This window comes from Quercus robur, chromosome 2 (assembly GCF_932294415.1).
Source record: "Quercus robur chromosome 2, dhQueRobu3.1, whole genome shotgun sequence".
Taxonomy (NCBI): domain Eukaryota; kingdom Viridiplantae; phylum Streptophyta; class Magnoliopsida; order Fagales; family Fagaceae; genus Quercus; species Quercus robur.
The window spans coordinates 47,302,336-47,315,175 of record NC_065535.1 but is presented as its reverse complement, the minus strand read 5'-3'; the positions used below and the strand labels follow the sequence as shown (position 1 = coordinate 47,315,175).

At 37.8% G+C, this 12,840-nt stretch overlaps 1 protein-coding gene across 1 annotated transcript in view; it reads right to left on the bottom strand.

Annotated features, from left to right (window-relative positions):
• The window catches only part of LOC126713797 (subtilisin-like protease SBT2.6), a 31,448-nt gene extending 19,102 nt beyond the window's left edge, over window positions 1-12,346 (bottom strand). The window contains exon 1 of the mRNA XM_050413666.1: window positions 12,335-12,346. The gene's annotated coding sequence lies outside the window, so the exon portion shown is untranslated. The remainder of the gene's footprint in view (window positions 1-12,334) is intronic.
• Window positions 12,347-12,840: the final 494 nt, after the last annotated feature.

Here is a 12,840-nt window from a genome sequence, read left to right as displayed (position 1 = left end):
CTCTAAGGTGAATTTTGATTTCCATCTATGGAATTAAGCTTTTGTAAGATCACGTTGATGTTTTGATTCATCTCATTCAAGGTTCTGGTATGAATGCCCTGAAGCTTTTGTATTTCTTGGATGTCCTTGTTATGGTGATCAGAGGTAGTACGAAGAGAAGCAATGGCTTCATTCACCATATTGATGGCTGCGGCTCGAGTCTCAGTCATGGCAGTGCAGGAACGATGCTTTGATACCAATTGTTAGGATTGAATTCAATGGTTTGGTTGTATAGTTGGATTAGAGGTCAACTAGGCCTCCAAGAATTGAGAGAAGGAAACAGAGAGAGATAAAAGAAAAAGATTGAATTGGGAATACACTCTCTTGATTGCCTATTCTACAACTCATTGGTCTCTTATACAACACGTCACAGCTATCAATGACCTACAAGTCTTTAACTAACTCACTGCCTTGCACAATCACTAACCAACTCGTATATCCATGCGCCCTTAACACTCTACCCTACAATTCTAATATACAAGTCTCATATGGACACTTAAGCACTTATACTACTAACACACTATCATAGCCTTTACACTATCCATTTTACTATCATACAACCATACCACACACCATCATACAACCCATTATACAACATACAAAACTATGCCTAACAATTACACCAATTTATACTCACAAAACCTTTGTAGACTAGACACAAATTTTAACCTTAGTCTTAGAGATATCAAGGCCAATAGTCAAGGCCCAAACTCAATTCTTGATGTGCAAGCTAAGTCTTAACGGATGCAATTTCATGTGTGAAGGAAAGTTGTGTCATTATGCACAATATGATTTATGTCACTCTTATGCTTAGTTACATATTTATTTCTTGTCATGGACAACTGATCTTGGTGATTATGGCTATATTCAATGAGTACATGCATCTTTCTCCTACACCTACTTTTTGGATTTCCTTCTGATGTAACATCCTCAATCATTTGTAGCCTTTTCTATAGGCTTTTATTTTATTTTATTTATTATCATGCATCTTCGTCATTTTCATGCCGCGATACTCAAACCACCCATCTAATTAGTACTCTTTACATTCGTTGAAATCTCAATCATTGGTGTGTTTGGATTTCATTCAAGCCTTAATCATTAAGCATATTTGTCCTTCAAGGCATCTGAAAGTTCAAAAACGTGTACAAAAACACTTTTGAACGTTTAGACCCCCAAAAACCAACTTAACCAACACAAGCAATATGTCAAACAACTAGTGTGCGGAAACTTAACATATGCTATAATATGGAATTGGTTAAACAACTATCTAAGCCATAACAAAATAAACCACAGCAGATAATGTAAAGGCAGAGATAGAGAGGAAGGAAGATGCAAACACAGAGATAACACCCGATGTGTTATCGAAGAGGAAACCGAAGACCTCGGCGAAAAACCTCTCCGCCGCCCTCCAAGCGGTAATCAATCCACTAGAAAATACAGTTGGGATACAAGGACAGCAATAGACCCTCCAAGCCTAATCTACCCAATGCACCTAAGCCCTCCAAGCTTCTTGCTCCAACGAGGTTGCGCCGAACCTTTTTCTTTTCTAGCTTCCCGGATTCCGCTACTACAACGTAGCATCAACCAATGAAGATTGGCTCCTTCCTAACTGCTTCCCAGAACTTCAAACGACTGTCTCACAGAGATGATAATGGTGAGAACCAGGTTTGGTATAATGCCTCTCAAGGATTTAACAATGGAGAGGAAGAGAGTGAGGGATTTTGATGAGACTCTAAGGTAGGGATTGTGTATGAAACAATCTGGTTTTTCTTTAGGGTTTCTCTCTCAAAATTCTCTCTGGAAGCTCTCTTTCCATCGTGGGTTAAAAGGGTATTTATACTGGAGTGAAGAGGAATGTGAAACGTCAGGTTTTTCCAAAACAGGGGTGGCTCGCGGCTTGACCAAGTCGCGAGATCCAGTCGCGAGTTAACCGTATGGCCAGTTGTCCTGTTTTGTCCTGTACTGCTCCAGCTAGCATGACTGTTCATCTTCCAGCATGCTTGGCACGTGTGTAGTTTCTGGCGACTTGCAGCCGCGAGTCCACCCGCGAGTCCCAGCCGCGACACTCTATTTTCTTGCACACTCTTGAGCAATCTTCACTCTATCTCACTCACTACCCTTACAACAATCCCACCTAAATACAGGGTTACTAAATGCTGAATTACAAACAAATTTGGCACGGAATAAAGCCAATTAGATGGTTGAATAAATTCAACCTTACAATCTCCCCCTTTGGCTATTCCGTGACAAAACCCTAAAACAGACTCTAGACTTAACATGTGAGTTGGGAACAGTTGAACAAAACTCACTCACACCTAACTCTAGAAGCTGTGAAGCACTTGAATCATATGAACATAAACTCCTGAAACACAACAATACACCATGATCATTGTAAGCAGAAAATTATAAATGCATATGAAACAGGCAATATGAGATCAAGCATAAGATGGAGTTAATAAACAAACCATGGCTTGATCAACCAAGTGAACACCACAAGGTAGTGATCACAGTGCTCATTCACACTTGGAATGAACACAAAGACATACAAGTTAACAAGCACAAGGCAAGACACTTGTATGCTCAACACTCAACCAATGCATAGCACACAAGGCATATGCATCTAGGAACAATCCTACAAGGGCACAAGAGTGACAGTACATAAACCAAAATGCAGAACATTTAGATTAAGGTACTGATTTCAACATAGCATAAAGGCTGCACTTAAGCAAGGTACATACCATATAGCCTACAAACTATGCATAAAACATTAACCCTAAAAGCTTACAAAAGCACATGGGTACAAAATACAAAATATCCTGAATAACATCAACAACATATATTAAAGATTAAACCAAGAGTCTATGAAATGAGTTAGAAACAGCAATACACCAAAACACAGTGTATCAAAACCATAAACCCACTAAAAGTACTCAAAAACATAAACATATATAAACACAGTTTCTGTTTTTAGCAACTCCCCCTCAACTAATTACTCCCCCTTAAGCTTTTCTGCTTCTCAATCATCAATGAACTTCTCCCCCTTTTTGACAGGAATGGCCAAAGGGTCACTTGTCATGCTGAGTTGTGAAGCTGTCAAGTGTAGCAGCCAAGACATCAATCTGGTCTTGCATGGCTCTCATCCTGTCAGAGTGCTCAGTTTGGACTGCCCTGATCCCATCAAGCCTTTCCAGAATGATCTGGAAAGCATCTGGAGGTGTGTCTGCAGAGGTTGAAGCTCTGTGTCTTTTGCCACTTCTCCTAGGTGTTGAAGTTGATGCAAGTCCTGCTGCCTCTGCTTCAGTCTCCATTGGAGCAGCCTCTCCTTCATCACCTTCATCTTCTTCTCCTGGAAGCCTAACACTTATCCTTTTGCAGGTAAGCTTGTTGATTGTAGAGGGTGTAGACATGGGACTGATGTCTTGAGGGATTGGAACACCTTTACTCCTAAAAATTTTCATTAGCAAACTTGGAAAGATCAATTTAGGCCTAGAGGTTGTTCTAGTCTCATCCACAATGGTGTCATAAATGTGGGAACTTATGTCTATGAAGTTCTTTTCTTTGAGATCCATCAGAAAGACTGCTCTAGCACAGTTGATTGTAGTCAATTTCCTAATGGGATAGAGGTTAAACATCATAATTATTGTAAGGCACCTCATGTCCACTGGAAAGGCAGTGGTATTCAAACATTTCCCTTCCCTCTGCCCACCTATCCTTTGTTGAATTGTTTCAATAGACACACTCCTATCCTTGTAATTGATAAATTTTTCATCATCTAATCCTTCAAGCCCTAATGCATCATCTATGACATGAGCATCCAAGACAAATTCTTTACCCCTCACCCAGCAACTCAATTCATTATCCTTTATCACAGCATTTGAGTAAAATTCCCTAATTAAGGGTTCACACACAACAGGGAAACCACCCAAAAGCTTTTCCCATCCTCTTCCTTCAAAACAACTGGGAATAAAAGTTTGCCTTAAGTCCTCCAAATCCACAAATCTCTCTTGAATGATTCCTGCATTCAAGAAGTTATCCTTGTATCTCTCAAAGTGGTGAACAGACCTAAACAATCTAGAATCCATCTTTAGTCTCTTGTCAGCCTTCTTTGCAGTAGATTTCTTCTTCTGAGGTGAGGGAGCCATCTGTGAACAATCAGAAAAGGCCACAACAACATATAGCAACATATGTGCATAACCAGTCAGAACCATGTAATAAACAGAGAGAGATATCAACCATACAAATGAACTTCAAAAACTTAGACAACAAGCTACTTAGTTCAAACATATGGATAAACCAAGCCTAGGATAGGAAATACATGAACAACATGGAGAAACTATCCTAAAGGCAGATAAATGACATTGAGACAGAAAACGGAAGAAATGATATGACACTCAAACAATATATAGATCCTAACATGAGCCTTCCACAGATTAACACACTAAAACATGCAAATCTAGCACAGTAAAACTCACATCCTCAGAACGAACCAATAGAAATCACTCAACAACTCAAAGATCAGATTGAAATAAAATAAACACTTAGCTAAGCACAAGAGGAAGAGCAATAAGCATATGACAATCATTTAACACAAACTATAGCAACAGCATCCACAAGCTAAGCAAGAACAAGGAGCAGAGACCGAAACACAAACCCATTTCAAAAACACAATCATATGCGAAAAGTCAAGGGTAAAAGCACAAAATCAAGTAGAAAAGAGTGTAAAACAGAAAACCCATACCTGTAACTTGACGATTTTGAGCTACAAGAGTGCAATACTAGAGATTGGAAAAGGGAGCACGGAGTGTTTGGGAGGGAGAGAGTTTAGAGAGAAGATGAACAGTCACAAAAATTCGAGGGAAAAACTGAAAAAGTTTAAAAACTGCTCCTGTTTCTGCAAAACACGTGATTTTCGCGACTGGATTAAGTCGCCACATAGTCGCCAGCTCAAGCCGCCAAAGCACTCAAGAACAAAATTTTGAAAAATTTTTCTAAGTGTTTTTCGCGACTGGAAGGTCTACCCGCGAGTGAGTCGCGAGCTGAGCCACGAAAATCTCTGAGTGATCCTCGCGACTGGACCTTCCACTCGCGAACAAGTCGCCAAAACTGACCAGTGAAGATGCGACTGAGGCTCGCGACTTGACATACCCGCGACTGAGCCGCTAAAACAGGGCAAAGCTGTATTTTTGAAATTTTCAGATTTTTCCAACAAAATACTTTCCAAAAGCACTTAAAACACTCAAAAATCTTTTTGTGCTTGAATTAACAAAGATTGAGCATGTGAAAACACATTTTATCAAGTACAATCACACAAATGAATCTGGCATTTATCGAACATAAACTTGTGTGTTGTGTGTGGATATCAACAGTGAGATAGTCCTTTGTCTAATGTGAAGCTTCAATGATCAATTCAACCAAGGCATACACAATTAGCACTAGATCATGTGACCAATCTCAATTATAGAAATATGTATATATGACCTCCCACACAACTTGATAACATAACTTGGAGCTTTTCATTTGACTCCACTTTCAAACATTACATTTGATCTTTTTGAGACAATCATCTCTCATTGTGAGAGGGATATGTAACATTTCTCTTTGAAGAACAGGCCTTTGGCCTTTTTGAATGAAATTTCTCTTTTAATATAAGGTCGCTTACCCTTTTTCCTAGTCAAATACTAGAATGTGCGACAGGCTTTTGCAGCTCAATATCTCTTTTCATTTGGAGATTTACATTTGGTGAGCTCTTTTTAGCAAAACAAAAATAAAAAGTGGGAAGATATATAGACACAAGTCTATGCATGTCTCAAGATCAACATAACCATTCACTAATCATTCATGACAAGGTTGAAGATCTATTTACAACAATCACATAGATTTCAAGATTTTTCCCATAGTGATATGAGTACATGAAAACAAGCAATGCTCGAAAATGCACAAAGCCATTAGTACAAAGGTACAAGGCAAAACGAGTTTTAAGACAAAACTCAACAAAGTCAATCAAGCTTTTTGATTTTCAAATTTTTTATGTAATTTTTGGATTTTTGACTCAAGAAACAAAAAGATTGATAAAACACAATTAAGAAATATTCACAAGAAGAATAATCAAACAACCAAAGTCAAAAACAACAAGCATACCACACAAACATAGTCACAAAGCATAGGAAGTATTAATGCATGGACATGTTGTAATGCTTATGCATGAGTACCCCTTTTCACCCACACGTCACTTGCGTTTGGGGTGATTTCCTTAAAGGATTGGGTACGGGAGTTAGGGCTTTCAAACCTTCGTGAGAAGCTTTCCAAGCAGTTGGTGAATGCACCAATCATCTTCATCACGTTCATCATTCCGGGATCTCCATTTTGCTCTCTAGGTTGATCACCTGCCCAAGTTCTCCTATCAATTCTTGGTCCTCCTGACCTTTGAGGAGTTGCACTGTTCTTTGCTCTCAGCTTTTGGCAATTTGGTCGAGTGTGCCCTTGAAGTCCGCAATAATGGCACACATACGTTCCTCTAGGACCTCTTTGTGGTCGTGGACGTGACTTGGCACGAGATTCAGACCTGCCCACAGACTGATTACGATGATTCAGCATCCGTTGGTCCACCACATTCTTCTTCTCCTCCACCTCGAGCTTCACACCAGTAGGGTCAGCTACAACTGGATCTTTGGCCTTCACAAACTTCACTTCTTTAGTGACATTTCCAGATGAACTACTTCCCCCGGTATATCCCAGTCCGGATTTGTCTGAAAAGCTCTTTTGAGATGATATAACATCATCTAGCTTCTTGGTGGTGACCCTCTCTATTTTTGCATTTGCATGCACAACCTCATTCTCAAGAAATCTTACTTTAGTGTAAGCTTCGGACAGCTCACCATTCAGTGTTTCAATCTCGCATTTGGCCTCCCTATACCGGATTAGGAGGCTTTTGTAGTCCTCCTCAGCCTTCTTCATTTTTCTCACAGCAGCCTTGGCTACCCTTGTGTATTCACCCGACTTCTCCAAGAGTGAGTTGTAATTTTCTTGAAGAGTTGCTGTGCTTTCTTCTTCTTCAGCTTCTGATTCTTCAACAATTCCTAGTGATTCATCATCACTATGTTCTCCAAGGTCTTGTACAAGCAAATTCAACTCATCCGACGACTCAATATGAGCAATAGTCATGAAAGCTGAATAGTTCCCCTCTCCATCACAGCTTTCTTCAGATTCTGAGTCAGACGAATCTGAGTCACTCAAGGTTCTGGCATATACTTTTCCTTTCGATTTCAAATAATTCGGACATTCCTTCTTAAAGTGTCCATGCCCGTTGCATTCAAAACAAGTGACACCTTGTGTGGATTGGGATTCTTTTCCATCTTTCCTTTTGAAATCCCTCTTCTCCCTTCCAGAATTTTGGAATTTTCTCTTATCATCAAATTTTCCATTGTTTTTGAATTTCAAAAACTTTCTGAAATTTTTAACAAGATAGGCTACATCCTTGTCAACCACATCTTCTCCCAATGAGTCTTGATCTTCTACCTTCTCTTCAATGGTCTTTAGAGCAAGGGATTTACTCTTCCGTTGATTGGGCAGCGACATTTCATAAGTCTGCAGAGAACCAACCAGCTCCTGTACGTTGATGTCGTCAAGATCCTTGCTCTCTTCAATAGCTGTCACCTTAGCACGAAAACTTTCCGGCAATGATCGAAGGATCTTCCTCACAATCTTTGAGTCCTCCGTTTTCTTCCCCAAGTTAAACTTACTAACAACCACCTCATTTAGCTTCCCATAGAAAGAGTCAAAAGACTCATCCTCACTCATTTTAAGCTCCTCAAACCGAGTGGTCAGCATTTGTAACTTGGTGTCTTTCACTCTCTTTGTGCCTTCATAAGTTGTTTCCAGAATCTCCCATGCTTCTTTGGCAATGGTAATGTGAGAAATCCTGTGAAATTCATCTGGAGACACACCACAGAAAATAGCATTTAGTGCTTTACTGTTAGCATTAGATGCAGCAAGTGCTGTCTTATCCCATGTGGATTTGGCTGCCTCAGGTTTGGTCCAACCAATCTCAACAGCATCCCACACGGATTCATCAATAGAGCATAGAAAAGCTCTCATACGAACCTTCCAAAACGCATAATTACTTCCATCAAAATATGGAGGTGCATTAAGGGATTGAGACCTATCCATCTCAAAAAGGGAGTCAAGGATCACACAATGGTAATGAAACCAAACAACAGTGTACCCGCTCTGATACCAATTGAAAGTTCAAAAACGTGTACAAAAACACTTTTGAACGTTTAGACCCCCAAAAACCAACTTAACCAACACAAGCAATATGTCAAACAACTAGTGTGCGGAAACTTAACATATGCTATAATATGGAATTGGTTAAACAACTATCTAAGCCATAACAAAATAAACCACAGCAGATAATGTAAAGGCAGAGATAGAGAGGAAGGAAGATGCAAACACAGAGATAACACCCGATGTGTTATCGAAGAGGAAACCGAAGACCTCGGCGAAAAACCTCTCCGCCGCCCTCCAAGCGGTAATCAATCCACTAGAAAATACAGTTGGGATACAAGGACAGCAATAGACCCTCCAAGCCTAATCTACCCAATGCACCTAAGCCCTCCAAGCTTCTTGCTCCAACGAGGTTGCGCCGAACCTTTTTCTTTTCTAGCTTCCCGGATTCCGCTACTACACCGTAGCATCAACCAATGAAGATTGGCTCCTTCCTAACTGCTTCCCAGAACTTCAAACGACTGTCTCACAGAGATGATAATGGTGAGAACCAGGTTTGGTATAATGCCTCTCAAGGATTTAACAATGGAGAGGAAGAGAGTGAGGGATTTTGATGAGACTCTAAGGTAGAGATTGTGTATGAAACAATCTGGTTTTTCTTTAGGGTTTCTCTTTCAAAATTCTCTCTGGAAGCTCTCTTTCAATCGTGGGTTAAAAGGGTATTTATACTGGAGTGAAGAGGAATGTGAAACGTCAGGTTTTTCCAAAACAGGGGTGGCTCGCGGCTTGACCAAGTCGCGAGATCCAGTCGCGAGTTAACCGTATGGCCAGTTGTCCTGTTTTGTCCTGTAGTGCTCCAGCTAGCATGACTGTTCATCTTCCAGCATGCTTGGCACGTGTGCAGTTTCTGGCGGCTTGCAGCCGCGAGTCCACCCACGAGTCCCAGCCGCGACACTCTGTTTTCTTGCACACTCTTGAGCAATCTTCACTCTATCTCACTCACTACCCTTACAACAATCCCACCTAAATACAGGGTTACTAAATGCTGAATTACAAGCAAATTTGGCACGGAATAAAGCCAATTAGATGGTTGAATAAATTCAACCTTACAGCATCTTTAAAGACATATCACTTTCCTAATTCAAGTTATCTTCAACCTTTCACCTTGAATTTGAGCGGGGGTGTTAAACTTATTAAGCCCAATAGTTAAGGCCCAAGTCCAATCCTTGATGTGCAAGCCAAGAATACTACTTGTATTGCAAGTCAATTAACCATGGTCTATTGTATGGTTATGTTAGGGTTTAACGTCTTATAGGTACCCCATATTGGGTTCATTGTGTAGAAACTCTATTTCGCACCCATAATTTAACCTTGGAAGGGGGCAAAACGGTCATTTTATGTACCCAAAAATCATGGTCACATTATTCACTAAATCATTCATCACATAGATAAAAATGATCTTGATGTTTTAACGATCACAACGATATGTTTACTTTCCAAATCAGACTATCAGATTGAAAGATATCGCAAGATCAAGTTTTAACGATTTGCATACATTCATTTAGGTGAAACCTATCAGGTGTGATTGATTGAAATTAATTTTGATTGGTTTTTAATTAAAATTAATAAAATGAATTTTTGTGATTGGTTAAGTATTTTTCTTAAAGTGTGATTTTGTTGCATGAGAATAATAATAAATAAGCTAATAATTATTAACTTGGATAAATAATCAGATTTTTAAAGTAATTATCATAAAAATAATTGTTTTAAAAGTCAAATTATCGTTTTGGAATAAATTTTATCATGAAAAATAACCCTATAACATGTCCAAGCATATTTTAAAACTTAGAAAAATGCTAAAAAGAATAAAAAAATGTGCAAAAGATCAAAACTAGACGAATTGTCGAAGTGCCATTCGACACTTCCAAAGTGTCGATTGACACATTGTCCATAATATTCCTGGGTCTTTTTCTGACTTAAAACTCATTCAAATCCATTTTTTTTAAGATGAACCCTACACAATTCATGTTTACTGACTCTTAAGTTAGATTTAACTTATTTTCTTTGCAATTTACATCTCTATAAATAGAGGGGGAGCACCTATCATTTAGTACCCTTAACCACTTTAACATTGTAGAGACTTTTGAAGCTCTGCCATTATTCTGATCTTCACTAGACCAAAATTTCTGTAGACATCTCCCTTCAAACCTTTCTTCATTGTTATTGCTTTCTTTTTAGAGATTAAAGAGATCCCCTCTCTCTAATTTCTAAAGAGATCATTTTTGTCTTCTTTGATTCATGCAAATATAAATTTTGCTTTTAATGTTTTTTGAATAAAATGCATGTTTGATTTTGAAATTCCATGTTAGTATGTAGATCTTATTTGTTTGCATGATTTTCTTTTCTAGATCTTGATTCACATGTATAGAATATAGTTTTATTTATTTATTTTTATTCACATGCTCAAATATATAGGTCTAGGATTCTTCACATGTTTTAATTCTTAGATCTTGATTGTTTACAGATTTTAAATTTTAAATTTTAAATTTTAAATTTTAAATTTTAAATCTTAGATTTATGACTATTTTTAGTTTAAAGTCTTAGATCTACAATTACTTCGTGAACAAAATGTTTCTTTTATTTTCTATATAAAAAATTAGATATGAGGTTTCTTTTGCAAAACTTATACTATTTTTTTTTAAATAAAAAATTAGATATGTATTTTTCATTAAAAATTCATGGTTTTTCACATTAAAAACCAGATTTGTATTTTTTTTTCATTAAAATTCATGGTCTAACATAATAAAAACCATATCTTTATTTTTTTTCCTTAAAAATTCATGGGTTTTCACATTAAAAACTAGATATGTATTTTTTTTCATTAACATTTCATGTTGTTACATAATAAAACCAGATTTGTATTTTATTTGTCATTAAAAATTCATGGTTTTACATAATTAAACCAGATTTGTATTTTCTTTTCTAAAAATTCATGGTTTTACATAATAAAACCATATCTATATTTTTTTTATTAAAAAAATTTTGGTTTTCTACGTAATAAAAACCAAATCTGTATTTTTTTCATTAAAAACTCATAAATCTTCGCATTAAAAATTGGATCTAATTATTTTTATTCATGTAAAGTTGTGATTTACAACTAGTTTGTGTTGGCTCTGATTCCGTGTCAAATTTGATTGTAATTTTGTTCAATCTTATTGTAAGGTTGAATTTAATCAATCATTTTGTTGGCTTTATTCCGTGCCAAATTTGCTTGTAATTCAGCATTTAGAAATCCTGTATTTAGGTGGGAATCATGTAAGAGTAGTGTGTGAGAGAGTGTGAAGAAAAGTTCAAGATTGTGCACTCAGCAAGGGACTCGCGACTGGATCTCGCGGCTTGCAAGTCGCCAAAGGATGCACATGAGTGAAGCATGCAGAAGAGCTGAACAGTCACGCCAGCTGGAGTACTACAGGACAAAAAGTCCAGTCTGGCCATTCAGTTAGCTCACGGCTTGGACTCGTGACTCAGTCAAGTTGCTAGTCCACTCTGTTTGGGAAAAACTGACTCTTTGCATTCTATACACACACCAGTATAAATACCCCTTATACCCCCAAAATGTAGAGAGCTTCTAGAGAAACTTTTGAGAGAGAAACCCTAGAGAAAAACAAGATTGACTCATTTACAATCTTCATCTTTTGATTCTCCAAATTCTTCTACTCTCACCCTCTCCATTGTTACATCCTTGAAAGGTACATTAGCCAAAATCTTTTCTCACCATACCCATATCTGTGAGGAGGCTATTTGGTACTTGGGAAGCAGTTAGGAAGGGACCAATTGATATTGGTTGATGTTATGGGTTATAGCGGAATCCAGTAAGCTAAAGAAGACAAAGGCTCGGCGTAACCTTGTTGGAGCAAGAAGCTTGGAGGGCTTAAGTACACTGGGTAGATTAGGCTTGGAGGGTCTTCCGCTGTTCATGTATCCTAACTTCATTCTTTAGTGGATTATTGACCACTTGGAGGGCAGTGGAGAGGTTTTACGCCGAAAACTTCGATTTCCTCTTCGATAAAACATTGCTGTGTTGTCCTTGTGTTTGAATTTCTCTTCCGTTAATCTTTGTCATTTAATTTCTGTTGTAGTTATGCTTTTATTTGGTTTATGTATCCTAACTTCATTCTTTAGTGGATTATTGACCGCTTGGAGGGCGGTGGAGAGGTTTTATGCTGAAAACTTCGATTTCCTCTTCGATAACACATCGCTGTGTTGTCCTTGTGTTTGTATCTTTCTTCCCTTAATTTTTGCCATTTAATTTCTGCTGTGGTTGTGATTTTATTTGGTTTAGATTATTTTATCAATTCTGTTTTAGTTTATGTTCATGTTCCGCATATATATTGTTTGATAATAAGCTTGAATTGGTAATTTGTAATTTGGGAGTCTAAACATTCATAGTGTTTTACACGCTATTTGAACATTCACTTATGTACCTTATATTTTATGTGGGATTTCATTGTATGGGTTGTGTGTGAGAGAGTGTGTGAAGACTCAAGACAACATTGAAGATCAAATGAGTTTTCATGT